Source organism: Camelus bactrianus, chromosome 3 (genome assembly GCF_048773025.1).
Source record: "Camelus bactrianus isolate YW-2024 breed Bactrian camel chromosome 3, ASM4877302v1, whole genome shotgun sequence".
Lineage (NCBI taxonomy): Eukaryota > Metazoa > Chordata > Mammalia > Artiodactyla > Camelidae > Camelus > Camelus bactrianus.
The window spans coordinates 43,663,681-43,690,110 of record NC_133541.1 but is presented as its reverse complement, the minus strand read 5'-3'; the positions used below and the strand labels follow the sequence as shown (position 1 = coordinate 43,690,110).

Here is a 26,430-nt window from a genome sequence, read left to right as displayed (position 1 = left end):
TAAAAAGGCAGAGATTGTCAGACTAATTTAAAAAGCAAGGCCCAGCTATATACAAGAGGTGCATTTTAAATATAAAAACCGAGATGTAAAATGATACATGTAAATGTGAATAGAAAAGCAGGAATGGCTACATTAATATCTGACAAAGTAGACAGAGATAAGAAGTATTGCCAGAGATAAAGAAGGGCTGTGCAATTTCTGACACAAAGTCTGAACATTGTTAAAGTTCTTTATCAGTACTGGCTGCTTCTAATATTTTTGGATTTTCTTTGTCACAAGTTTTTGACAATTTGATTAAGATGTGCCATGGTGTCATTTTCTTTCTGAGATAAAGAAGGTCAATTCATCAAGAAGACATAATAATCCTAAATATGCATATACTCACCTAGAAGCAGACCATCAAAATACAGAAAGCAAACACCAACAGAGTCCAAGGAGACACAGATCCATCCACGAGGGTTTTAAAAGAATGTATTAAGTATATACGTGAAAAGAATCTAATAGGCATACAGAAGACAAGAAACTAACACAGATGTAGAAGACCATCAAACAAATTCACTGAACTGACATAACATGTCACCCAACATCTGAAGAATTTTTTTTTAATGTACAATTCTGTGGCTTTTAGTACATTCACAAAGTTGTATTTGTGGGAGAGGGCGAGCTGAGAGTCTCTCTACTCTGCCATCTTGGCTCAATCCGTATTCACAAAGTTGTGCAACTATGACCACCATCTAACTCAGAACGTCTCCAGCCCCCAGAAAGAGTGCCTGTACCCGCTAGCAGTCACGTCATCTCTCCCTCCCCTTCACCCCGGCCACCACTCATCTGTTTCCTGTCTCTATGGATTTGTCTATTTCGGACATAATATACAAATGGAATCATCCAATTCATGGTCTTTTGTGTCTGACTTCTTTCTCTTAGCATAATGTCTTTAAGGTTCATTCTTGTGTAACATGGATCAATACTCATTTCTTTTCCATTGTACAGGTACACCATGTTTTATCTATGAATCCATTAGGCTTTCCTCAATATATTTCATTTACTGATCACTAATGATGTCAGAGAGCCAAAGGAAATAAGTTAAACAAGAGTTAGAAACAGGAGGGAGAAATAAAGATACTCGTTTAGACATCAGTCTGCTCCGTTTTTACTCATTTGAAAATCTAAGTTCTCTAGGAAAAGGCCTAGACCGTTCTGATTCATGGCATCCCAGAGAGTCTTAATTCCAAAAGTGATAATGTCATTTTCAAAATGTAAACATGGTTTCATTCACTTTTATGCCTAAATTTTTCACTCTCCTTGAGATTACAATGAGGCTCAAGGGGATACATTTTTTAAATTCTGAGTGTTCTAGAATCAGTTCTTAGATATTAATTATTTAACTAAGTAGAGGCTACATTACTCCCTTCTAAAGCAGCTATAGCTGAAATTGGTTCAAGCTAGAAATATCTATTATGTTATATGAATTTATTATAAATTAAATGGTAACTTATTGGCAGAATTGTCCAGGAAATTCTTCCCAGTAATATCATTTTCCCTGAATTTCCCATAAATTTCTGTCATTCCTACAGATCATGCTAGCAGCCCTTGAACTGCATTTTTCTGAAGGGCTAAACTAAGGACATTCTGCAGGAATTGATTGAATCTACAGTTCAGTGAGGAAATTTAAAGATAGTATCTTTTAGGCCTAAATTTATTGTCTCTAGAAGTTGAGTTATAGCAAAGTCATTTTTCATAATGCTCATTCACCAGAGTGAAAACTTCATTTTCTGGAATGAAAGACTATCATTTAGAATATCACAAACTGGAATGCTTTTCCTTACTCACAAATGCTCTTCTGATTATGACAATATACATTTGCATGTACTTTGCTAATTACGAACATAGACATTTAAACATAAGTTATATTTTACATTTCCTGGGTAAATTTTACCTTTATCTTTGAAATGGTATAAGAAAGACTGTAAGGGAAAACATTTAAGATGCTTTAATGAACAAGTGGTTTTCAAGAACCTCCAAAACATCTACAAACATATGTTCAAACAGTCTTGAATCAAAAATAGCTTGTTTTGTTAAAAATCTATCTTCTAAGAGACTCTTATACAGTACTTGTGCATTCAGTAAATATTTATTGAGCACCTATGTCTTCTAGGTGAGATAGGCTGGGACCTGGGATCCTCTACCAAAGAGCTTGCACCTGGACAAACATCTCCTTGGCCAACAGGACACAAAGAAGCTATAGGTGACTAAAAATAACTGCATAGGGGCACAAGCTGGGGCAATTATGAGCAATAGGATACAAAAAGGCCACAACAAACTGCCATGTCTGAGGTGCTGCAAGCTGAAGCAGGGAGCTGCCCATGATTCCTGCATAGGGTACCACCAAGGCGGTGGACTGATGACCTAAGCTACACCCCCTACCCAACCCGCAGATCCACCCCTGTTGTTACCCCATTTAAAGACCCCAGCAGCTCCCATCAGAGAGCGAGCAGGGGCACATGTTTCCTCCTGTCACTCCCTCGTGCTACAGCATGAACCCCAATAGACCCTTGCCTGAAATTCTCATCTAGCCTCTTATCAATTTCTATTGTTTAAGGAGTCCAAGGGCCCAGTCAGTAACATAGATGCCTGGGATACACCCATAAATAAAACACTGCGGGAGGGGAAAGATAAAGAAACATAAATATAATGAATAAGTTACTTAGGATGTTAAAAGGTGATAGATTTTGTAGGATAAAGAAAAAGAACTAATCAGGAAACTAAGAAGAAGGAATGCTGGGCAGAGGTGAGGGGTAGAGAGGAGATAATGCCAGCTACCATTTTAGATAGTGTGCTTAGGTAGGCCTCCTTGCGAAAGTAACATTCCTTTTTTTTTTTTTTTTAAGTGTAGGTAAGGGAGTGAGCCATATGAATATCTGGAGGAAGAACATTCTAGGCAGAGGGAAGTGCAAACATCCTAAGGTGGTATGTTTTGAGAGTTTCCTAGTTCTGATAGTGTTGTTGCTTTTCTCCCAGTCCTGAAGGAAGGCTCAAATCCCTTGGCCCTACCTCTTCTTTGCCTTATTCATATGAGTTTACTTGGCCCTCCTGACCCCTGGCCCATTACATCCTTCTTGGCAGTACCTTTCCTCAGCGCTTTTATGCATCTTACATACGTGGCTTCCCACGCCTCCTGAGCTGCCTCCTTGGTCCCTCCATCTCACTGTTCTGATCAAGGATCTTTCTCACTCTTTCAGAAGCTCCCCATTACTTGCTGGATTAAGTTCAGGTTTCTCAGCACTTAACAATTTCTCCTACCTGCTCTCTCAGCTACCTTTTTATCCTCATGCTCCCAACTCCCTGACTGCAGGCCAAAACTGGACCACAAACTTTCTGTAACTTTCCTGGCACCTGCCCACGCTTTACTTTTCTCATGCTCCTCTCTCCCCCTGAAATGTTCATGCCAGCTCTAACCGCTCCTATTTGAAATCTAAACTGTTCCTAAAGGACCCACTCACATACCACCTCACTTCTAATGTGTTTTCTGATTTCCCCAGTTGATGTGATGGCTCCCTCCCCTCACCTTCCAAAGCACTTTGCACTACTCTTACCTCACGGATCATACTCCACTTTGTATTATGGTTGCTTCTAATTCTGTAGTAGTCTTCCAGTAGATTGAAATGTCCTAAGTTTAGCTACAATTGCTCACAGATTTTTATCTGATGCACAGCACACACCACAAATATACAATCAAGTGTGAGGAACTTGCAACTGAATCTTCCAGGAAAAAGCAGAGAATATATAGCTGACTGGGATTACATGTCACACTGATTTAAAGTTTTGGAAATCTGGGCTGTATAAGAGACTATAGAAATAGTTCTGAATGACTATCAGCTTCTCTCCAGAGAAATTTGTTAGCAGCAATAGAAATAAAAATGGACTCTGGGACTACTAACTTATTTGCATGCTAATATTATATAAAAAATAAAAATAGTGACATTAATAACTGACCATCACTGAGTGACTGTTGTGTGTTTGGTACTGTGGTTAATTTGATTTACTTTATTTACTCCTTATAAAACCCCATGAAGTAGGTATTTAAATTATTCTCTTCATTTTCAGTTGAAGAAACACGATATGGTTAGTTACTTAACTTACTGCAGCTAATTTTTCCATGATATCAGATATCAGTTCTTGTGACATAAGAACACAAGTTTTTCTTCATGTATGAATCTATCTATACATTTTCACATATTCAGTACTTTATGTTGCCCCTTTGTGAGCACTCCTGGACTTTACACAAGGGTCTCATGTTTATTAACTGAATCAAGTAGGATGGCTTAGTTTTAAGAGTCAAAATTTTAAAATACAGATCTGGATTAATGAATTGAGAAGGGCTTTTTTCATAAAATGACCACAGTTTTATGTGGTCATAACAGTGACCAATAATGAGAAACAAATACTTCAGATTTTACTGCTGAGTTGAAAGACAAGGAATTCCTCCACTGAAAGTTGGAGCAAAATTCTTAAGCCAGCATCTAGTAAAATATCTGTAGGTGGGTCTGCATGTGAGCACACACTGACTTGTGCACAATCCCTAATTTTCCCAAGAAGTTAGGAACAGATTTTCCTAAAGAAAATCAATTATAATTACAAAAGACTGTTTCTGCTCTATGAGAAATATTTGACTTCACAGTCCAAGGAACAGGCTCTGATCCTTCAGTGTCATTACCCAGAAAGAAGGGGTTAGGATAACTAGTGCTTTCGAGGACCCTCCATGTGGAGGAAAAACCCTTTGGGTTGGACAGTTAAGGAAATCTAAACCCCAGGGTTTCAAACTAGACCACTGAGCCAGGTATTATCCTCCATCAAGTACCAGAAAAAGAAGCAAAATAAACTCACCTAATTGGTGATGTACAGTATCTCTGGTAAACGAAAGATGACATAATGCAACAGAAGGCTGAGTAAAATTGGAGATACCATAGTATCATAAAGGAATTGTATACAAAGCAAAGGATTTATATAATTGGGTGATTAGGGGCATTATTTTAATAACTTGGAAAATCAAGAAGGCCATTGCTTTTATGGAAAAGATATAAAACACAAATTAAAGAAAACATGTTTATATGATCAAAGAAAACTTGGTCACTTAACTGGTTTATAGGTAAAAAATATGAAGCAGAATATTCTCTCATCGATCATTCAGCTGAGTAAGTCTAAAGCACTTTGATCAGTGTCATTGTATTCTAGTGCACTGGCTATGCAGTTGTAAAAATCACCTAGGTTAGGAACTCCCCAAAGTCAAGAACCAGGTATCTAGTGAAGAATTTTTGGTATCTAGTGAAGTAGCATGTGTGGTGCTTTAAAATCAGCAGGCACTCAATAAATGCTTATTGAATATATAGGTTTTGCTTTAGGTTACAGCTGTAAAGTTGAGCCAATACTTGTGAACTTGGTTTCACATAGAAAATTTTGAATTTGACGTTCAATTTCTCAAACAGAATTTCTAGATGAATGCATAAAATAAGCCTTTCTCCCTAAGTATCTATTCACCATACTTACCAGCATACCTTATCGCAAGCATTCTTGCACCAATCTCCAACTGGCATAAATACAGTACTTTAACTCTGTAGCTCCCTTAGCCAACAGTACACATACTACAGTCCAGAAGGCCCTGAAAAAATGTTTGCCAAAGAGTGTAGCACATTTTACAAAGCAATAGTATTTGTACACAATTTCTGTCCTCAGGATAGAGTAAGATTTCCATCCCTCTGTGGTCCCTATCTATTTGCAATGGAGAACTGTGAATTGATCTGTCATGCAGTGAATCTGCCTCTCTGGCCACTATTGATTTCAATTTACCCAATCAACAAGGTTCACACACTTACTTTTAAAAGGGTTGAGACTATACGGACTGCCAAAGGATGGCTATTTATCAAAGGAAACCTGAAGCCATTGGATCAAATTCATCTGCCAGCAACCTGGCACAGTCTACTAAATCTATCAGAGTCAGATGAGTGTAGAAATGTTTCCACCAAACGAGCCTCTTATTCTCTCTTGCTGTTCTAATGCTGCAACCAATTTCAAGCCATCTACTCTTACTATTTTAAACAATCAGGTATCTGCACCTATTTACTTCACTTACTATATGTAACAAACCAAGCCAGCACTCAAAAAGTGGGGTCCTAATGATAACCAGTGAGTCACCTCCGTGCCCCAGTTTCTCCATCTGTACAATGAATAAGGTAGCAGCTGCTCTTCTCAAGCTTGCCATTGTTCTCATCTTCCTCTGCCTCACAGGCAAACACTGAAATAAGTGAGAAAATGGATTCTGTGTCCAAGCAGGCAGTCATTCCAGTGGCTCTCTTAAGAAAGGACTTGTATACTCCTTCTGTAGTTTCCTTTATTGTCATATTTCTGGATGGCTTCCATAACTCAGCATCTCTAATATCTAATAACAGAAATAGAGAGTTGTGCTGACTGTAAGGCTGGCAGTTTTAGTTCCTGAGTATTGGTCAGAAGATCAGCTCTTCTGATGCTGGTCAGTTCCCTCTTAGAGTCTACTTTTCCCTATGAACATCAGTGTGCCAGTCTCAAACAGAAGCAAAGGTAAATCCAGACCATCTCTGTTCCTTGTCTTGACTCATAGTATTACCTATCAAAGTATCATTTTTTCTTCAAGTATTACCCTCCAAGCATCTCTGCCCAAACCTAGCCTACTTACATTTTGCTATTTCTCCTACTGCAATGTCTCGTAAGTCTGACTTCTCTTAATGTCATCACTTTCATCTTTAGACCCTGTTCATTTCTAGAATTATCACAATAGTTAGAGATATAAGTAATCACTCTTGATTTCTACTATTACCAGAATTATCTTTTAAAACACCAAACTTGTTATACTATTCTCCTCCTTACAAGCCTCCAATGGCTTTTCATCACTTACAAAGTTCAAAGTCATTAGAATATCAAACAAAGCCCTTGAACATCTGGCTATACTCTCAGAATGACTAAATTCTTGTTATGCCATATTACTCACTCCCATTGGTTAGGTGTCCCCAGAAGAGGATCTTTGGATGAGATGGAGAAGTAATTTGGAAGGTGGTTCCAGATAGTACCAGTAGAGAGGTGAAACTGAGCGAGTCAAGAGAAGAAAGTCAGAGCATGCTAATAAGTGATTATTGTGTGGGCTCAGAGGTGCACAATTCCTTCAGAGCCTCTCAGTGACTATGTAGAGCATACCTCAAAAGTCATTCCACCCAAAGGGCAAGGGCCCTGAGGTGTTTGTGCCTGTCATATTTTGAGGCATATTTTGAGTATGCATTAACTCTCTGACACTTCCAGCCTGCAGGCTGAGCACACATCTAGGGCCAGAAGCCTTCAAACAGAACAAATGCTCGCAATAAAGAGCCACCAGCATGAATATGGATAGAATGCTGAGGGCACCAAGCCAGAACACCAGAAGTGTCTGTTACATTTACCAATCTGTAAATACACTCTGTTCCTTCCCACCTCTACCATACTTTTCTGTCTCTGTTCATTTTTTGAATTACAATATAGTCAGTTACAATATGTCAATTTCTGGTATACAGCATAATGTCTCAGTCATGCATATTCATACATATATTCATTTTCATATTCTTTTTCATTAAAGGTTATTACAAGATATTGAATATAGTTCCCTGTGCTATACAGAAGAAACCTGTTTTTATCTATTTTTACATATAGTAGTTAACATTTGCAAATCTCAAACTCCCAAATTTATCCCTTCCCACCCTCTTTCCCTTGGTAATCATAAGATTGTTTACTATGTCTGCAAGTCTGTTTCTGTTTTGTAGATGAGTTCATTAGTGTCCTTTTTCTTTCTTCTTCTTTTTTTAGATTCCACCCATGCGTGATATCATATGGTATTTTTCTTTCTCTTTCTAGCTTACTTCACTTAGAATGATGATCTCCAGGTCCAACCATGTTGCTGCAAATGACATTTTATTCTTTTTCATGGCTGAGTAGTATTCCATTATAGAAACATACCACAACTTCTTTATCTAGTCATCTTTTGATGGACATTTTCATTTTTAATACTGTTCTGTCTAAAGTGCCTTTATATTACTTTTCCTCCTAGTAAAAAGCCCACATCCCCTGAGACTTCTCCATGGGTACCAGGCCTGTTGGACACTGTCTTCTGGGCTACATAAGATTCTGTGCATACCTGTGGTAGAAGAACAGCTACCTTACTGATATGTTTTTACCTCCATCCCTTCTGTGCACAGTGTAAATAACTCACATTTGAGTTGGTAACAAGTCTTTTACTTGACTGCATTTTCTCAAACAAAAATTCTCAGAGTACAGATCCAGAATGCAGATTTCTAAGGGCTCTTGGAGAATACTCAGTTCAATCTTTCACCTCACACATGAGCAGTATCTGAGTTTGGGTTGCTGTAACAGAATACCATAGAGTGATTGGCTTCAACAATTTTCTTTTTTTTTCTTCACAGTTCTGGAGGCTGGGAAGTCCAAGACCAAGGTATAGGCCAATTTGGTTCCTGGTGAGAGCTCTCTTCCTAGTTTGCAGAAGGGAAAGTATGTCCTCAACATGATGGAGAGGAGGGATCACCTTCCCACGTCTCCTCTTGTAACAGGCTTCCGCATTTTGTTTTTAATATGAATCGGCTGAGATTTTTCCATATCTTTTAAGTTTTAGTTCTCCTTTGCTTAATAATTCCATTTTCAAATATTTCTCTCTTCTCACATTTTACTATAACCAGTCAGAAGGAACCAAGCCACTAAAACACTTTGCATAGAAATCTAGCTAAATGTCCAATTTTATCTCTCTCAAGTTCTATCTTCCATGAAGCACCAGGACAGGAGCACAGTTCAGCCAACTTCTTTGCCACTTTCTAACAAAGATAGTCTTCTCTCCATTGTGCAGCTGCACGCTCTTCATCTCCATCCAAGACCTCATCAGAATGGCCTTTATTGTCCATATTTCTACTAACATTGCGTACATGATTATTATGCACTGTCCGAGAAGACAGAAGCTTTCTCTACAGCTCTCTTCTATCCTTTCTGAGCTCTCAGCAGAATAACCTTTGAAATTCCCTTCACAACAATCTCAGCTTTCTAGCATGCACTCCAACTTCTTCCAGCTTCTATTACCCAGTCACATTTTTAGGTATTCATTACCCTGAACTGAGTAGCTTAAGCAACAGACATTTTTTGTTTTTCTCACAGTTCTGGAGGCTGGAAGTCTGAGATCGGGGTGTCAGCGTGGTCAGGTTCTTGGTGACTGGCCCCTTCCTGGTCTGCAGGTAGCTGCCTTCTTGACCATGTGCATATAGTGGAAGGAGAGCTAGCTGACCTCTTCTTATAAAGGCACTAATCTCACCCACAAGGGCTCCACTGTCATGACTTAATTACCTCCTGATACCATGTTGAGATTAAGATGTCAACATATGAACTGGGGGGAAATACAAACAGACAGTCCATTTCACATGCTCACCTGAGAGCCTATTAGCCCCAGTCCTCATTCTCTTTCTCATCAATAACCCCACCATCCTTCTCTGATGAACTTTCCAAATTATGGTGTGTATTATTATTTTATGCCATATCCTTACAGTATAGTATGCCATCTCTTATTAATTGAGAGCTCCTTGAGATTGAATCTTTGTCTCAAATATCTTTATACCCTCATAGTATTTTCACATGTTTTTGGAATAAATTAATGTATACATGAATACACAAGTGAATAAGTAACAACAAAAAGAAACTGACCCTCTGTAGCTGGGGAAATTAACGAATGAGAACTGAGCTTGCTCTGATACCAGGGATGATGAACAATTTCACATCAATCTGGTGTCCCTAATAAGAACACAGGTATAGACTTCTGAAGTTACTTTTTAAAATAGATTAAGTGTTTTATGGGTATTTTGAGGCCTTGGTGCACTGGATAGTATTTTTCCTTCCTTCATTGGGGTAGCTTGTCCCTGAAATAGAGATTACTCGGTACATTTCTTCCTGTACACTGGGGTCATCTAAACTGAGAGAAAAACCAAGCACTAGGCTAGTATCAAACATAGTTAAACTGCTTACTTAAAGTTTTCTTTTTGAAATGTTTTATTTCTACTATTGTAATATTGAGCCTAGGGTCACTAACAGTATTTGTTTTCCTATTTTCTGGGCAGTGAACCCCAACAGATCACTGAGATGTAAGAAACAGAAGACTAAAGCATAAATAAACCTTTAGAAGAGCTAAAAGGAAAAAATCCTGTCTTTTGATATGGGAATAAGAAAATAGAAATGGCTGTTTAATTCTGACAGTTGGAAGCATTTGAGTTGGTAGACACAATTTGCTTTCCTTCTTTAATATTTTTTCAAATCTGCAATGATTTTTTTGTAAACTTAAAGAAATGGCCCTTATATATACTTTATGTAATGATTGGAAACCTTTATTTTTGGAAATGAGAGAGTTTAACCTTAATTTTATATTGTATATTTATTTTTTAGGAGAAAAATTGTCTTAACTTGCATCAATGATAATTACCATTTTCTCTCTGCTGTGAAAAAGTAGCAATAGGCTTTTTATACTTTCAAGGATATTTTTGGTTTAGAAACCATTGTTTGAACAGTGAAAAAAGCTGATGGAATCTACTTATGAAGCACAAACAGAAAATACTAAATTGCTAATGAGTGAGGGGGTGTTAGCAAATGTGATGCTACAGACAAAAACCTTCTGTGGGATTTTTTGGGATATGTTTTAGGGGTACTTAGTTCATTGCTATGGAAGTGAATAACATGCACCAAAAACTCAATAGTAGGGAAATAAGGATCAAGCCTTAGGGCATTTGTAGAAACACATTTCTTGTGCTTGTAAATTTAAACATTTCCACTGGAGAAAAGCAGTAACTAGCCAAATCCAAAGATTAATTTTACACAGAATAGCAAACAGTGATGACAACAGCAAAAATGCAAGAACAAGAATTTTAATGTTTTTGTAATTTCTCTTAAAAATGCAGTGTCCCAAACCACAGGACACCTTAGCTGCAATTCAGAAACTATTGGATGTGGTTGTAGTTCTTTCAGGCAAGGGTAACTTGGTGTATCAACTGATACCCTCAGGGCCTACATGAGTTTTAATGAACTATCTATAGGAGAAATAATAAAAACGTTGTGTTACTGAGCTTGATCCATTTCCCAAGTGGCATACAGGAGAGCTAGAGCAAAGTGGCAATAATTCAAAGGCCAGAGGCTTCTGGGAGCCTCCGCTGAGGAAAAAATACACTCCGCTGGTTAAATTTCTATCATTTTATCTTCTTTTTCACTAAAAGTTCAATAGTCTTAGCAATTTCTGAAATCACATTAATATGCTAGTTTCAGAACTTGAACGCAATGAAGAAATTTCAGGGAGGAAAAGAAAAAAAAAACTCTTTTTCCTGAAGCACCAATGTAGGCATATTAATGGATATGAATTTGATTTTTGGAAATAATGTCCTAAAATATATATTTTGGAATCATTAACTGAGATTATCCCTGGGAATAAGTTTCTTTCAAAGAATATAAAGTGTTTTTTCCCAAAATCTACAACATTTCAATTTGTTAAGGAGTAAAATTTTTAGCAGAAGTGTGAAAAATTAGAAGGCAAAGCATTTGATGGTTACTTACTTGGCAAGATCTGGCCAGCAAAAAAAAAAAAAAAAAAAAAAAAATGCTAAGCAAAAAATCAATGGTAATTACAGATTCTTCACCTCCTTAATTAGGAAATGGGGAAAGTATCATGCTCTCCTGCTCTTAGATCATCACTATTTGTGACAGTTTGCAAAATATGGATGCAATTACTCCCCAACTTGTATCCACACCCCTTGCAATGTGATTTTGCAGATCGTTTCATCAAAAGGTTAATTTTCCTAGCACTTGAGCTGCCTTGTAACTTGCCCTCACTAGTTGTGGCAAAATTGTTATATATCCATCCTAAGCCTAGGCCGTAAGACGCCTATACATTTCTGTATCCTCTCGTGGAACTCTGGCCAGCTGCTGTGTGAAAAACCAGGGCTACTCCCCTAAGACGATGAGCGATGTAAGCATCTATCACCTGGGTTTCCCTGGTTTGGCAGCTAGCCGTCCACCAGAAAATTTTTCCTCCCCTATAATTCCTTTACAAAGAAATTCACTTAATGTTCAGTACCAGTATTTGTCAGAGAAGTGGATGTTGAAGGTGAAGTTATTCACAATAGATGGAAGAATCATATAAACCTGGTGATCAGAGGAAAAAATTTTAGAGAAGGCTCCAAGTTCAAGTTACTTTGGCAACCCCAGGAGTTTGTGCCTTCTAAAAGATAAGGCACTGTTCAAATATAATATTATTCGCAGTTTACATGGAAACTAAGGCTCAGAGCAGTAAAGCTACCCTCTAAAAGGTCTTATAAATTTCAAGCACTACGGTCTAACAACAATCTCATACTTCAAAACAAGGTTTCTAAGAAAACAGACCTTCAAAATTAGTTTAGAGTATCTTCTTTGCCAGCCTAATAATCCTTGGGTATGATCTAAAGTCCCTTCTTAAAGAATGGAAAAATGTGGTTGTGATTTTTTTTTCCCTGTCTATTTTGCATTGAAAAATATATGTAATTGGCATCCTTGTTACATAGATCTTTCCAAAAATTGAAATCAAATCATCCTTAATTTCTCTGAGATGAGTAACAGAAGGTACAGCTGAGACCTTGTAAATATGCAGGCTCCACCAGCGTGAGTCATGCTGTCTCTCAAACCTGTGGCTTATATTTTGCATAATTCTAAATAGAATATGTTTGTTGCCTCTCATATTCAGTTAGTAAGTCCTTAAATTGTAAAGTAAATCACACCCTGAAGTAAAAATGGAAGAGCAGTAGCTATGAGTCTTTGCTATTGGATTAACATCAGCCCTTTACGTTTTGTTTGGACTTAGCTTATTTTACCATGATTTAAAAAAATAAAACATTATCATTTTCTTGACAAGAGATTGACAAGTAAAAACTGGATAGGCTCAATTTTCCTGGAAAATGGACATCTTACTAAATGTGTGTGCCATGCTGCCACAGAATTACAGTTAGAAAACAAGTGTATTTCCTTGAGAATTGAAATTATATTGTTTGCTAAATGCTGATAAACAGCACCAAGTTGTTTGTTAATACTATTCTAGCTGGTGGAAACCAGGGAAGTGACAGAAATTAACTTCTGATAAAGATAAAGAAGTTCCGACCTCGTTGGTGTTTCTCCTATTTCCAAGGAGTTTGTAAGGAGACGTTCACTGAGCATCGTCTTTATTCAAGGAGCTGTGCTAGGGACACAGGGGCAATAAGACAACTCCTCAAGAAGCTCCAAACCTTAGTCAGACGTACAGGTAACAGCCAGATGAGACAGAATGTTTGAAGTACCACTGGAGAGGGAAAGGGAAAGATTTCCAAGGAAATTATGCAGCCAGGAAAACTCTTTACTGCTGGACGACTTAGTTCCTTCTCTGCGCTGCCTGTTGACACAATGTGCTTTGCTGTCTCAGGGATGTTTTTTAAGTTGATCCCAAAAACACATTGATAAAACTCTGAAATTTGTCTGTAACTTCCATCTGAAAAGAGGGTGTCTCCAAAGGGAATTATATTCCAGGAATTCACTTCAAAATAAACTACAAAACCCTGGTGAAGAGGGTGGAAATTTCACAGTAGTGGAAGAGGTAAATAATGCCTAAGTAGAGGATACCTTAGCTCTGCATTGGCCTCCTTCCTCTTCTAGAGACTGATGGGGCCGGGTAAAAATAGGGAATGAAATCCAAACTTCTGTCTACTCTCTGTGCTGCTACAAGTTGAAAAGTTGAAATAGTAAAGAACTTTTTGTATAGTCATTCTCTACAAGACTGTGGCAACCAAGTGTGATTAGAACAAAGAAAGGAGCTTGGCAAATCCTTTCTCCCAAAAGCAACAATAAAGCTGGACAAAATTGTCACAACCATTTCAAGACCCTGGAAATCAACGAAAGCCTTGGGGAAAATAGAAGAGCTCTATTCAAAGAAAGAACTACTAAACCTCTGGCAAAAAACAGTGCCAGTCTATATATAGCCTTCTTGCCTGAAGCTTCTCTGATAACCCTGTCCTAGGTTGGTGACTGCAATAGTTGAGTAACGGCAGGGCAAGCCACGAGAACCAGCAGCTTCACCGCCAGGAGGGGTTCACTAGGTTTGGAGCAGAAAGTAGAAAAACTCTACACAGAGGCACATGGTCATAAGCAGCAGCAATTTCAGTGATAGACAGGGAAAGCTGATGGAACGGCTAACCCGAGGTTGCAGCTCTGGTTGAGGTAAACAACGGAATGACAGGCTAGTCAGATTCAACAGGGAGGTCTCAGGGATGGGATAGACACAGGGATCCTTGATAAGTATCCACACATCCCTGGAGGTCTGGAAAGCTTTGCTCTTGTACAAGGCCGTGTGCCTGCACAGCAGAAGCAAGAGAGGACCCTAGCCATCTACCTACCCTGTCTGAACCCAATGCCATGTGCACATGCAAACAAAGTACAGAAGGACTCAATGGAAAACAAAAGCCTGGGATTTGAATCCATTCTCCAACTCACATGCAGAATCCATGCAAGGGTTGGAAGTGGTACTGTCTCGAGGTGTTTAAGTACAACCTCTGTTGAACCATTGGCTGAGTTATGGTAACACAGGAGAGACCACTGGGAAGCTAGGTTTTATGGCAGAAAAAGAAACTTTTTTTGAGCAGAGACATTAACAGATGCATACTGAGGGTAAAACAGACTATACAGATTGAGTCCAAGCAAGTAAATAAAAAATTTAAATAGAATCCCAAAGTGCTATATTATCAAAAACATTCAGTTTTTCAATCAGAATTATGAGAGACATGCAGATAAAATGAAAATGTGGATACAAATGTTGGGCTTAGCAGATGAAGACTTTAAGGTAACTATTATTATATTCAAAGAATTAAGGAAACCATATATAAAAACTTCTTAACAGCTTTACTGAGATATAGTGTACATCCAATGTAATTCACTCATTTAACATGTACAATTCAGTGGGTTTTAATAGATGATTTACAAATCTGTGTGACCATCACCACAGTCATTTTTTAAACATTTTGATTACCTCAAAAAGAAATGTTGTATCATTTAGGTATCGCCCCTCACTCCCTATTCCACTCTCCAGTCCCAAGCAATGGCTCACCTACTTTCCCTATCTATAGATTTGCCTATTCTGGATATTTCATTTAAATGGAATCCTAATTTTTTTTTTTAAACAACTGACTTTTACACTTGGCATAGTTTTTTCAAGGTTCATTCATATTTAATTTAGGGGAAAGCATCCATGTTGTTCCACTTATCTCTTAATCCTTTTAAAAATTTTATTTCATTGAAGTATAGTTGATTTACAATGTTGTTAGTTTCTGGTGTACAGCAAAGTGATTCATTCAGCAATACGTATACATATTATTCATATTCTGTTCTATTATAGGTTACTACAGGATATTGAATATAGTTCCCTATGCTATATACTGCGAACTTTTAGTTTATCTATTTTATATATAGTAGTTTGTATCTGCTAATTCAAACTCCTAATTTATCCCCTCCCCTTGCCACTTTCCTCTTTGGTAACCATAAGTTGTTTTTTTTTTTCATGTCTGTGAATCTGTTCCTGTTTTATAAATAAGTTCATTTGTATCATATTTGAGATTCCACATATAAGTGATATCATGGATATTTGACTTATTTAACTTAGTATGAAGATCTCTAGATCCACCCATGTTGTGGCAAATAGCATTATTTTATTCTTTTTTATGACTGAGTCATATTCCATTGTGTGTGTGTGTGTGTGTGTGTGTATATATATATATATATATATATGTATATGTGTACCACATCTTCTTTATCCATTCAGATGTCAATGTCCATTCATCTTCTTTATCCATTCAAATGTCATATGTCATTCAGGTTGCTTCCATGTCTTGACTATTGTAAATAGTGCTGCTATGAAATTGGGGAGTATGTATCTTTTTGAATTAGTTTTCTCTGGATATATGCCCAGGAGTGGGATTTCTGGGTCATATGGTAAGTCTATTTTTCATTTTAAAAGGAACCTCCATACTGTTTTCCATAATGACTGCACCGATTTACTTTCCCACCAACAGTATAGGAGGGTTCCCTTTTCTCCACACCCTCTCCATCATTTATCATTTGTAGACATTTTAATAATGATCATTCTGACCAGTGTGAGGTGATACCTCATTGTAGTTTCGATTTACATTTCTCTAATAATTAGCAATGTTGAGCATCTTTTCATGTGCCTGTTGGCCATCTGTATGTTTTATTTGTAGAAATGTCTATGTAAGTCTTCTGCCCATTTTTAAATTGGGTTTATTTGTTTTGTTATTGAGTTGTATGAGCTGTTTGTATATTTTGGAAATTAAGCCCTTATTGGTAACATCATTTGCAAATGTTTTTCCCCAGTCTGTAGGTTTTCATTTTGCTTACGGTTTCCTTTGCTGTGCAAAAGCTTGTAAGTTTAATTAGGTCCTATTTGTTTATTTTTGCTTTTGTTTCTATTGCCTTGGGAGAATGACCTAAGAAAATATTGCTGCCATTTATGTCAGAATTTTTGCCTATGTTCTCTTCTAGGAGTTATGGTGTCATGTCTTATATTTAAGTCTTTAAGTCATTTTGAGTTTATTTTTATGTATGGTGTGAAGGTGGGTTCTGAATTCATCAGTCTGCATGCAGCTGTCCATTTTTCCCAGCACCTTTTGCTGAAGAGACTTGTCTTTTCTCCATTGTATATTCTTGCCTACTTTGTCAAAGATTAATTGACTATAGATGTGTGGGTTTATTTCTGGGCTCTCTATTCTGTTCCATTGATCCATATGTCTGATTTTGTGCCAATACCACCCTGTTTTGATACTGTAGCTTTGTAGTGTTGTCCCAAATCTGGGAGAGTTACGCCTCCAACTTTGCATCCAATAACCCATGACATTTTTCACAAAAATAGAATAATCCTAAAATTTATGTGGAACCATAAAAGACCCAGAATTGCCAAAGCAATCTTCATTCCTTTATGATCAAATAATATTCCATTGTATACATATAACATTCTTTATTTATTAGTTGATGTACATTAGAATTAATTCCACCTTTTCGCTGTTATGAGTAGTACCACTATAAACATTCACGTACAAGTTTTTGTGTGTAAAATCACTGCTTTGGGGTATATACCTAGGAGTGTAGTTGCTAGAACTCTACGTTAAACTGCTTGAGGAACTCCCAGACTTCTTTCCAAAGTGGTTATACCATTTTGCTTCCCCACTAGCATTTTATGAGGGTTCCAGTTTCTTCACATCTTCAACACTTTTTCTCATCTGACTTTTTGATTCTAGCCACCTTAGTGTGTTATGAATTGGTATCTCATTGTGTTTTTTGTTTTGGGGGGGGTTTTGAGTTATAGTCAGTTTACAATGTTGTGTCAACTTCCGGTTCACTGTAGTTTTTACTTGCATTTCCCTGATGGCTAATGATGTCAAAAATGTCTTCATGTTCATGCTGCCCATTTGAATACCTTCTTCAGTAAAATGCCTACTCAGAAACCTGGACTATTTTTAAATTGTTTTTATTATTATTATTGAGTTGTGTGAGGTCTTTGTATAGTCTAGAGTAAATGCTTTTCAGATACGTAATTTGTAATTAATTTCTCCCCTCTGTGGGTTGTTCTTGATAGTGTCTTTAAGCAGAAAAGTTTAAATTTTGATGAAGTCTGATTTATCAATTTTGTTTCCACTGCTTTTGATGTCACATTTAAGAATCCAGGCTCAAATCCAATGTCAAGAAAATTTACAACTAAGTTTTGTTTGTTTTTTGTTTTTTTGTTTTTTTTGGCATGTGGATACCCAGTTATCCAGCACCATTTTTTGAAAATATTTTCCATTATCTATTAAATGGTTTGAGGACCCTCATTGAAAAACAGTTGACTTTAGATGTTTGGTTTATTTCTGGACTCTCAATTCTATTTAATCAATCTATATCCTTAGGCCAATACCACAGTGTTGCTTCATAGTAAGCTTTGAAATTGCCAAGTATGAATATTCCAACTTTGTTTTCCTTCATTAAGATCATTTGGGCTATTTTGAGTCTGTGGTAATTCCCTATGAATTTTTAGAATTAGCTGGTTATTATATATAAAAAAGTCAGCTGAGATTCTGATAGGAATTATATGGAATCTATAGTTCAATTTGGGTATTTTTCTTCCTAACACAATTAAGTTTTAGTAACATATTTTCCCAATTATTTTGATCTTCTGAAATTTCTTCCAGCAATATTTTGTAGTTTTTAAGAGTATAGGTTTTACATACACTTCTGTTAAATGTATTCCTATTTTATTCCTGACGCTATTGTAAATGGAATTGTATTGTTTTCTTAATATCGTTGTGCAATGTTCTGACAACTTAGATAAATACTGTAAATTTTGTATATTGATCGTGTGTCCTGCAGACTTGCTGAACTTTATTAGTTCTAACATTTTTTAGAAAATCTCAAAGAATAACTATATACACAATTATATCATCTGCATATAGAGATAGTTTTATTTCTTCCTTTCCAATCTAGATCCATTTAATTTCTTTTTTTAAAATCTAATTGCCCTACCTGGACTCTCTAGTACGATGTTGAACAGTAATGTTGAGTGCAAGCATTCTTGGCTTGTTCCTGGTCTTAGAGGAAAGCATTTAGTGTTTAATTAGGGGTGACATTCAGTGTGTTTTTTTTTTCATAGATGTCCTTTATCAGGTTGAGGAAGTTACCTTCCATTCCTAATTTCAGTATTTTTACCATGAATGGGTTGTGGATTTTGTCAAATAGGTTGGAAGTAAAGGGATGGCAAAAAACATACAATGCAAAATGTACTATAACAGCTGGAATGCCATGCTAATAGACAAAATTAACTCCTGATAAAAAAAAATTACTACTAGAGACAAAGATAGCCATTTCAGAATGACAGTAGTATTTCATTAGGGAAACATAATATGAATACTTATGTGCCTAATAAGGAACTCAAAAATACATTAAATAAAAATGACACACTTACGGTAGCTCACAGAGAAAAAAATGTGACAATGAATATATATATGTTCATGTATAACTGAAAAATTGTGCTCTACACTGGAATTTGACACATTGTAAAATGATTATAAATCAATAAAAAATGTTTAAAAAAATAAATAAAATTGAAATAATAAATAAATAAATAAATTATCATCAACATAATTGACTCTTTAATCCTAAGGTTGAGTTTCAAAGAAAACAATGACATAATTGAAATTAAAAAATAGTTGATCCAACAATAGTTGGAGACATTAATACCTGAGTCTAAATAACTGATAGAAAAGGAAGACAGAAAATTAATAAGGATAAAGAAGAGTTGAGAAACACTATCAGCCAACTTGAACAAACTGAAATCCATAGAACACTCCACCCAGTAAGAGCAAAACACATATTCTTTTCAAGTGAACATGGAACTTTCTCTGTGACAGACCATATGAGAGTCCATAATACAAGTCTCAGTAAATTTAAAGTAACTGAAATAATCCAAAGCACATTCTTCAGTCACAAGAGAATTAGAAATAAGCAATATAGACAATTTTGGGAAATCTCTAAATATTTGGAAATTAAACAATTCTAAACAATACAAGGCTCAAAGATGAAGCCACAAGTATAATTAGAAAGTATTTTGGCATTAAAATGAAAACACAACTGATAAAAATTTGCAAGAAGCAGCCGAAGCAGTGCTTAGAGAGCAGTATGTAGAAACGCCTGTCTTAGGGAAGTAGAATGATCACAAGTTAATGACCTAAGACACTACCTTAGGAAGCTATGAACAATAGAACTGAACCCAAAGCAGATTGAAAAATGAAGCAATAAAGATTAGAGGCCAAATAGGTTAAACATAAAACAGATTTTTAAAATCAAGGGAAACCAAATGAAACTGGAGAAATAACCCTCCCAGATGTCAGACAACACTGCAGAGCTACAGCCATCACAACACGGCATTGGTGCAAAAACAGACGTACGGATCAATAGAACAGAACAGAGAGCCCAGAAATGAACCCACAAACTTTTGGTCAGTTAATCTTTGACAAAGGAGGCAAGAACATACAATGGAGTATAAAGACAGTCTCTTCAGCAAATGGTGTTGGGATAACTGGACAGCTGCATGTAAATCAATGAAGTCAGAACACTCCCTCACACTACACACAAAAAATAAACTCAAAATGGCTTCAAGACTTAAACATAAGACAAGACACTATAAACCTCCTAAATGAAAACATAGGCAAAACATTCTCTGACATTAATCTCAGCACTGTGTTCTCCTAGGGTAGTCTACCCAGGCAATAGAAATAGAAGCTAAAATAAACAAATGGGACCTAATTAAACTTATAAGCATTTGCACAGCAGAGGAAACCATAAGCAAAACAAAAAGACCACCTACAGAATGGGAAAAAGTATTTGCAAAAGATGAGACTGACAAGGGTTTAATTTACAAAATGTATAAACAGCTCATACAACTTAATAATAAAAAATAACACAATCCAAAAATGGGCAGAAGACCTAAACAAGCAATTCTCCAATGAATACATACAAATGGCCAATACGCACATGAAAAAATGCTCAATATTGCTAATTATCAGAGAAATGCAAATCAAAACTACAATGAGATATCACCTCACACCAGTCATAATGGCCATCATCAAAAAGTCCACAAACAATAAATGCTGGAGAGGCTGTGGAGAAAAGAGAACCTTCTCACACTGTTGGTGGGAATGTAGTTTGGTGCAGCCATCATAGAAAACAGTATGGAGATTACTCAAAAGACTAAAACCAGACTTACCATATGACCCAGCAATCCCACTCCTGGGCATATATCCAGAGAGAACCTTAATTCAAAAAGATACATACACCCCTATGTTCATAGCAGCACTATATACAATAGCCAAGACATGGAAACAACCTAAATGTCCATTGACAGATGACTGGATAAAGAAGTTGTGGTATATTTATACAATGGGATACTACTCAGCCACAAAAAAATAACGCCATTTGCAGCAATATGGATGGATCTGGAGATTGTCATTCTAAGTGAAGTAAGCCAGAAAAAGAAAAATACGAATTTACACCACTTATATGTGGAATCTTAAAAAAAAAAAAAAAAAAAAAAAAAGACAAACGTATTTACAAAACAGAAACAGACTCACAGACATAGAAAACAAACTTATGGTTACTTGTAGGGGAAGGGATGAATTGGGAATTCAAGATTTGCAGGTACTAATATATACAAAATAGATAAACAACAAGTTAATACTATATAGCACAGGGAACTATGTTCAATATCTTGTAGTAACGTGCTGAGAAAGAAAATGAAAATGAATATATGTATGTCCATGTATGATTGAAGCATTATGCTATACACCAGAAACTGACACAAACTGACTATACTTCAATAAATAAATATATACACACACACACACACATATATATATATATATATAAATCAAGGAAACCAATTTTCCTTGAAAAACATAATTAACACAATTTTAGATAGACTGACACAGAAAAAAAAGTAGACATGAATTAGCAATATCAGGAATGAATTTAGACCTTTACATTTATCATACACAAACACTGAACCAAAATGTTATACACCTAAATGTAAGAGCTAAAACTATGAAATGATTACAAGAAAAAATCCCAGAAAAATACTTGAGAGCCTATAAATATTACGCAAAGAATTCTTAGATATGACACCAAAACATGATCCACAAAAGGACTACTGATGAGTGAATTTCACTGAAACTGAAAAATTTTGCACTTCAAAATACATTAAGAAAAGACAAACCAAGTCCGGGAGAATGATATTTGCAAATCACATATCCAATGAAGAACTCATATCCAGAATATGTAAAAAACTCTTACTACTAAATCATTGGAAGATAAATAGTGCAATTAAAAAATAGAAGAGTTGAATATACATTTCATCGGAGAAGATATAATGGCAAATAAGCACATGAACATACAGCCAAGATTGTTAGTTATTAAGGAAATGCAATTAAGGGCACAGTGAGATACCACTTCACCCCCACTAGACTGGCTATGATCAAAACGACAGACCATAACACATGCTGGTGAGGATGAAGAGAAAGTAGGACCCCCCTGCTCTGCTGGTGGTAATGGCCAGTGCTATCAGCACTTCAGACACCAGTTGGGTAAGACAGACTCTAAAATGGCCCCTAGCAATTCCCACCTCCCAGTGGTCACTCCTTTTGTCATCACCTCTCCTTTAGTCTGGGCACAACATGTGGCTTGCGTGTAACCAACAGAATATGGTAAAGGAATGTTAGCTTCCATGATTACATTTTGTAAGATTAAAACCACTCTCTTGCTAGTGGACTCTCTCCCTTGCTGACTTTGATGAAGTAATCTCCTATGTTGTGAGCTGTCCTACAGAGAGGCCACGCAGCAAGAAGTGAAGTTAGACTTTGGCAGACAGACAACAAGAAACTGAGGCCACATCAGTCCAACAACCCCGTAAGGAAATAAACTCTTCCAAAAACCACATGAGCTTGAATGCAGATTCTCCAAAGATATTTGAGATAAAATCACAGTTGCAGCACTTTGACTGCTGCCTTGTGAGAGACCCTGAGCCAGAGGACCCAACTAAACCAAGCTCAGAGTCCTGACACACAAAAACTACCAGACAGTATGTTTATGTGGTTTTTAGCTACTAAGTTTGCAGTTTTCCACAGCAAACAGTAACTAGTATAGGCAGTTTCTTAAAAAGGTAAACCTTAGCTTACCAACCTAGCAATTCCAATCCTAGGTATATACCCAGGAGAAATGAAAACATATGTCCACACAAAGATTTATACACATATGTACTTAGCAATATTATTTGTAATAACCCAAAACCAGAAATAATTCAACTATTCATCAACTGGTGAATGGGTTAACAAAATGTGACTTATCAATTCTTTAGAATACTATTCACCAATTAAAATGATCAGCAGTGCAACATGAATGAACCTCAGAAACATTAAGCTAAGTGACAGACACATGCAAAGACTACATATTATATGATTCCCTTTATATGAAATATTCATAAAAGGAGAATCTTATGAAACAGAAAGGTCTATGGCTGACTGGGGCTGAAGGTGGGAATGGGGCTTAACTATAAATGGACAGGAGGGATCCTTGGGGTGATGGAAGTGTTGTTAAACTGGGCTGTACTGATGGTCAACCACCTCTAAATTACTAAAACTCAGAATTGTACACCTGTAGTGGGTGAAATTATGGTATGCAAATTATACTTTAATAAAGTGTTTCTTTTAACCCTGATGGACATCCTGCCTTAGAAAGAATTGATTTCACTCTCTGATCATTGTGTGCCTGCAACACAGCCCCAGATGGAACCCACAGAGTACCCTCACCAGACATCAAGAACATCCCCAGCCAGGAGGTGGGCACACCGCCATCTTCCAGACCATGCTCCTTCTCCTCCACCTCTCTGCCTGGTGCCCCCACTTATCTAACTACCTAACAGTTCCAGAACATCCTTTTTAATTTCCTGTATTCTTAGAAATAAATTAAAATTGTCAGACCCACCAAGCTTTCATCCTGTCAAATTCTTTCTTCCCAAGGCAGGAGAAGACAACTTTGAGTTCTCAAAAATAATGTTGGTTGAATTTTTTAAGATTGAGGACACCTAATTCCACTCCAATCTCATCAAGTGCTGCTAGACAGTGGCCTTATGTTCATATGAAACCCAACCCAGGACCCAAGAAAAGCAGAAGCGCAGAAGCACAGATGCACATAAGATGGGAAGGCACCTTAGAAATAACGGACTCCACACACCACCTCATTCTCTGTTTAACAGTGAAGGACCAGTGCTCAAAGAGAGAAGTGATTTACAAATGTGCAACTGTATATACAGCAGCCAGAGGCCAAGCCTAGTATTGCCAACTGATTAAAATATTTTTGCCGAGTTGATAAAATTTAAAAATTAATAATATAACTGAGTCTATAAGCTTCCAGAAATGTATTAAATTAGATATGCATAACTTACCAAAAAAAAAAAAAAAAAATCCCCAGCCAGAACTGACTCCTCTCAGACTGTGGCTTCTCTTAGCAGCTAAAAGGAGGAAGATCAAGGTGATATGGCTATAGGCTTTGATGGAAAGAGGCAATTTCTGAGCTGAGTCTTGAAGGAAAAGTAGAAATTATAGAGCCTGAAAGGAAGACAATTTAAAGTAAAAGAAAAAACAGCAACAAAAAAAACCAAGATATATTTGCAGAAGACTAAGTAGTTTTGGTTGAAATGTTGCAGAAAGAAGAAAATCTAAAGATGAGAACAGTAAGATTCTTAGCAGGTAGAATCTCTGATCATCATTATCACTCGCCTCATCATTCAGCAAATACTGAGAATGTGAAGCACACCATGTTACACTGTAAGGGTAAAACGTGCAACGTATGTGCTCTACAGACAAGGCATGAACATTTAGAAGTGGTAAAATTATAAAAGAATTCTCTCTGAAAATGCCCATACTATTATATTTTCCCCTTATTCTCCTTACATAAACAAGGGAGAAAATGGTGAAAGAAATCTAAGCTATTTTTCCCCACTCTAAAAGACTCTCCCAGAAATCAGGGGAGCAAATAAATAAAGAGGTGCATAGTGACCTGACAACCCCCTTTTTTAAACCCTTAGTTGAAATAGATGCATATAAGGTCAGAGATCCACTTCTAATTGTTAACTTTGCCAACCTGTATCTCTAAAGCTCTTTCGCAGGAGCACTGCTAATGGCCAATAAAACACACACTTTCACTCCAAGCAATGGGACACGGGAAACCTAGTAACCAAGAAGCAGGGGACGCTCCATGCTTTATAGACAAATAAGAATCCTATTTTTTCACAAAATCATGATGAAAAAAGGCTAGCTATTACTCAGCATTTAAAAGTAGAGTCTCACCATCCTCTTGTCTCTGTACACTTCTCAGAGGACACGGTGATAATGAGAACATTTCCGGGGAGCGACAATCACGTTGCTGAAATGCCCGTGCTCCAATATCCTTGGCCTTCTATCCTGGTGTCAGCAGTGTCACGTCCTCTGCTCTAGCCAGTGTTCCAGGACTTCCCATTAGCAGTCTACATACAAAACACATGCTTTTACAAGCCCACAAATTATTTTAGGGATTCATCTATATCTGGAAAGTTAGGCAATTACAAAGGAGAGAGGAACCACACATCCATGCTACCCTTTGACTATTAAATAGAAGTATAGGGATGTTTACAGGAATTAGACCTGCCTGATATGCACAATTCAAATGAGGAAAGGCAAAAAGAGCTACAATGGAAGTAATTAGACCTCTAAGAAAAAGCTTTCAAGAATTTGAAACAGACTCCGCAATTCTCACTAGCCTTAATTGGTTTCTACACACACATATGTATCTTTTATATAGTCTTTTATATAGTCCATCTGTCTGTAGGAATACACATTCTCTTCTGTCTTGGTTAAACCTTCATTTCATTTCTTGGTTAACTACTACAAAGACATTATAAAGTTTTGTTCTGCAGTGTTTGAATGTCACAGAGTGACTAAGTCCAACTTAAAATAGAGAAAGAACATTGTGAAAGGCTGTAAATGTGACATTCAACTTGAGGACCACAGAGGGAGCAATAATACCAAGTAAGTAAGTTTGTGTGCTAGGTACATCCACCAACCGCTGCCATGAGATGACTTCCAAGTTAAGGTTCCTTAAGGAATTTTCCCAGGCCATCTTTTCTCTCTAGTTCATCCTTACTCATCTAAGTTAGTTCCACTCAGTAAAGTTTGTTCATGTATTTGTAAAGAGACACACCCCCTACCTTAATTATTCTAGATAGAAAAGTGACAGGAGACAGATAACTTCTGGATTTTTGATATTCCTACATGACTATGAATGGATAATGCTATGCCACCCTCACTTTATATATGCGAGAATGGAGGGGGAAATGTGGTAGAGATTCGGAATCAGGCTCCAAATGGAATTATAGCAGTTATAATTCTATTAGTATAAAAAATCATGAACATTTTCTTCTAAATAGTAAAACAGTAGCAACAATAATAGTAAAAAGTAGAAGGTTTGGGCTGAAAGCAAAATGTAGTAACTTCTTGTTCCACAGAGAGGTCCCTCCCCAGAGCTGACGTGGACTAAATTGTGTCTTACACACAAGGTGACTGCACACTCTGAACAGGCAACCTGCTGGCTGTGGATGGGCAGATAATTGGGGATATTTTTAATAAAAGCTGCTGCTGGTGCCTTCACTCCTACCTCCCAGGGCACCTTGGGACTCTAGCGAAGAGACCATCTTCATTCTTCATTTTTATGAAAAGAGTTCAGAGCATT

At 36.8% G+C, this 26,430-nt stretch overlaps 2 long non-coding RNA genes across 3 annotated transcripts in view; one reads left to right on the top strand and one right to left on the bottom strand.

Annotated features, from left to right (window-relative positions):
* The window catches only part of LOC123615190 (uncharacterized), a 202,162-nt gene that overhangs the window by 158,124 nt on the left and 17,608 nt on the right, over nt 1-26,430 (bottom strand). The window lies entirely within an intron of this gene.
* Nucleotides 1,963-8,608, top strand: LOC141576224 (uncharacterized). The gene is made up of 3 exons (XR_012504537.1): nt 1,963-2,245; nt 2,889-2,967; nt 8,475-8,608. It is a non-coding gene; the product is annotated as an uncharacterized LOC141576224 (long non-coding RNA).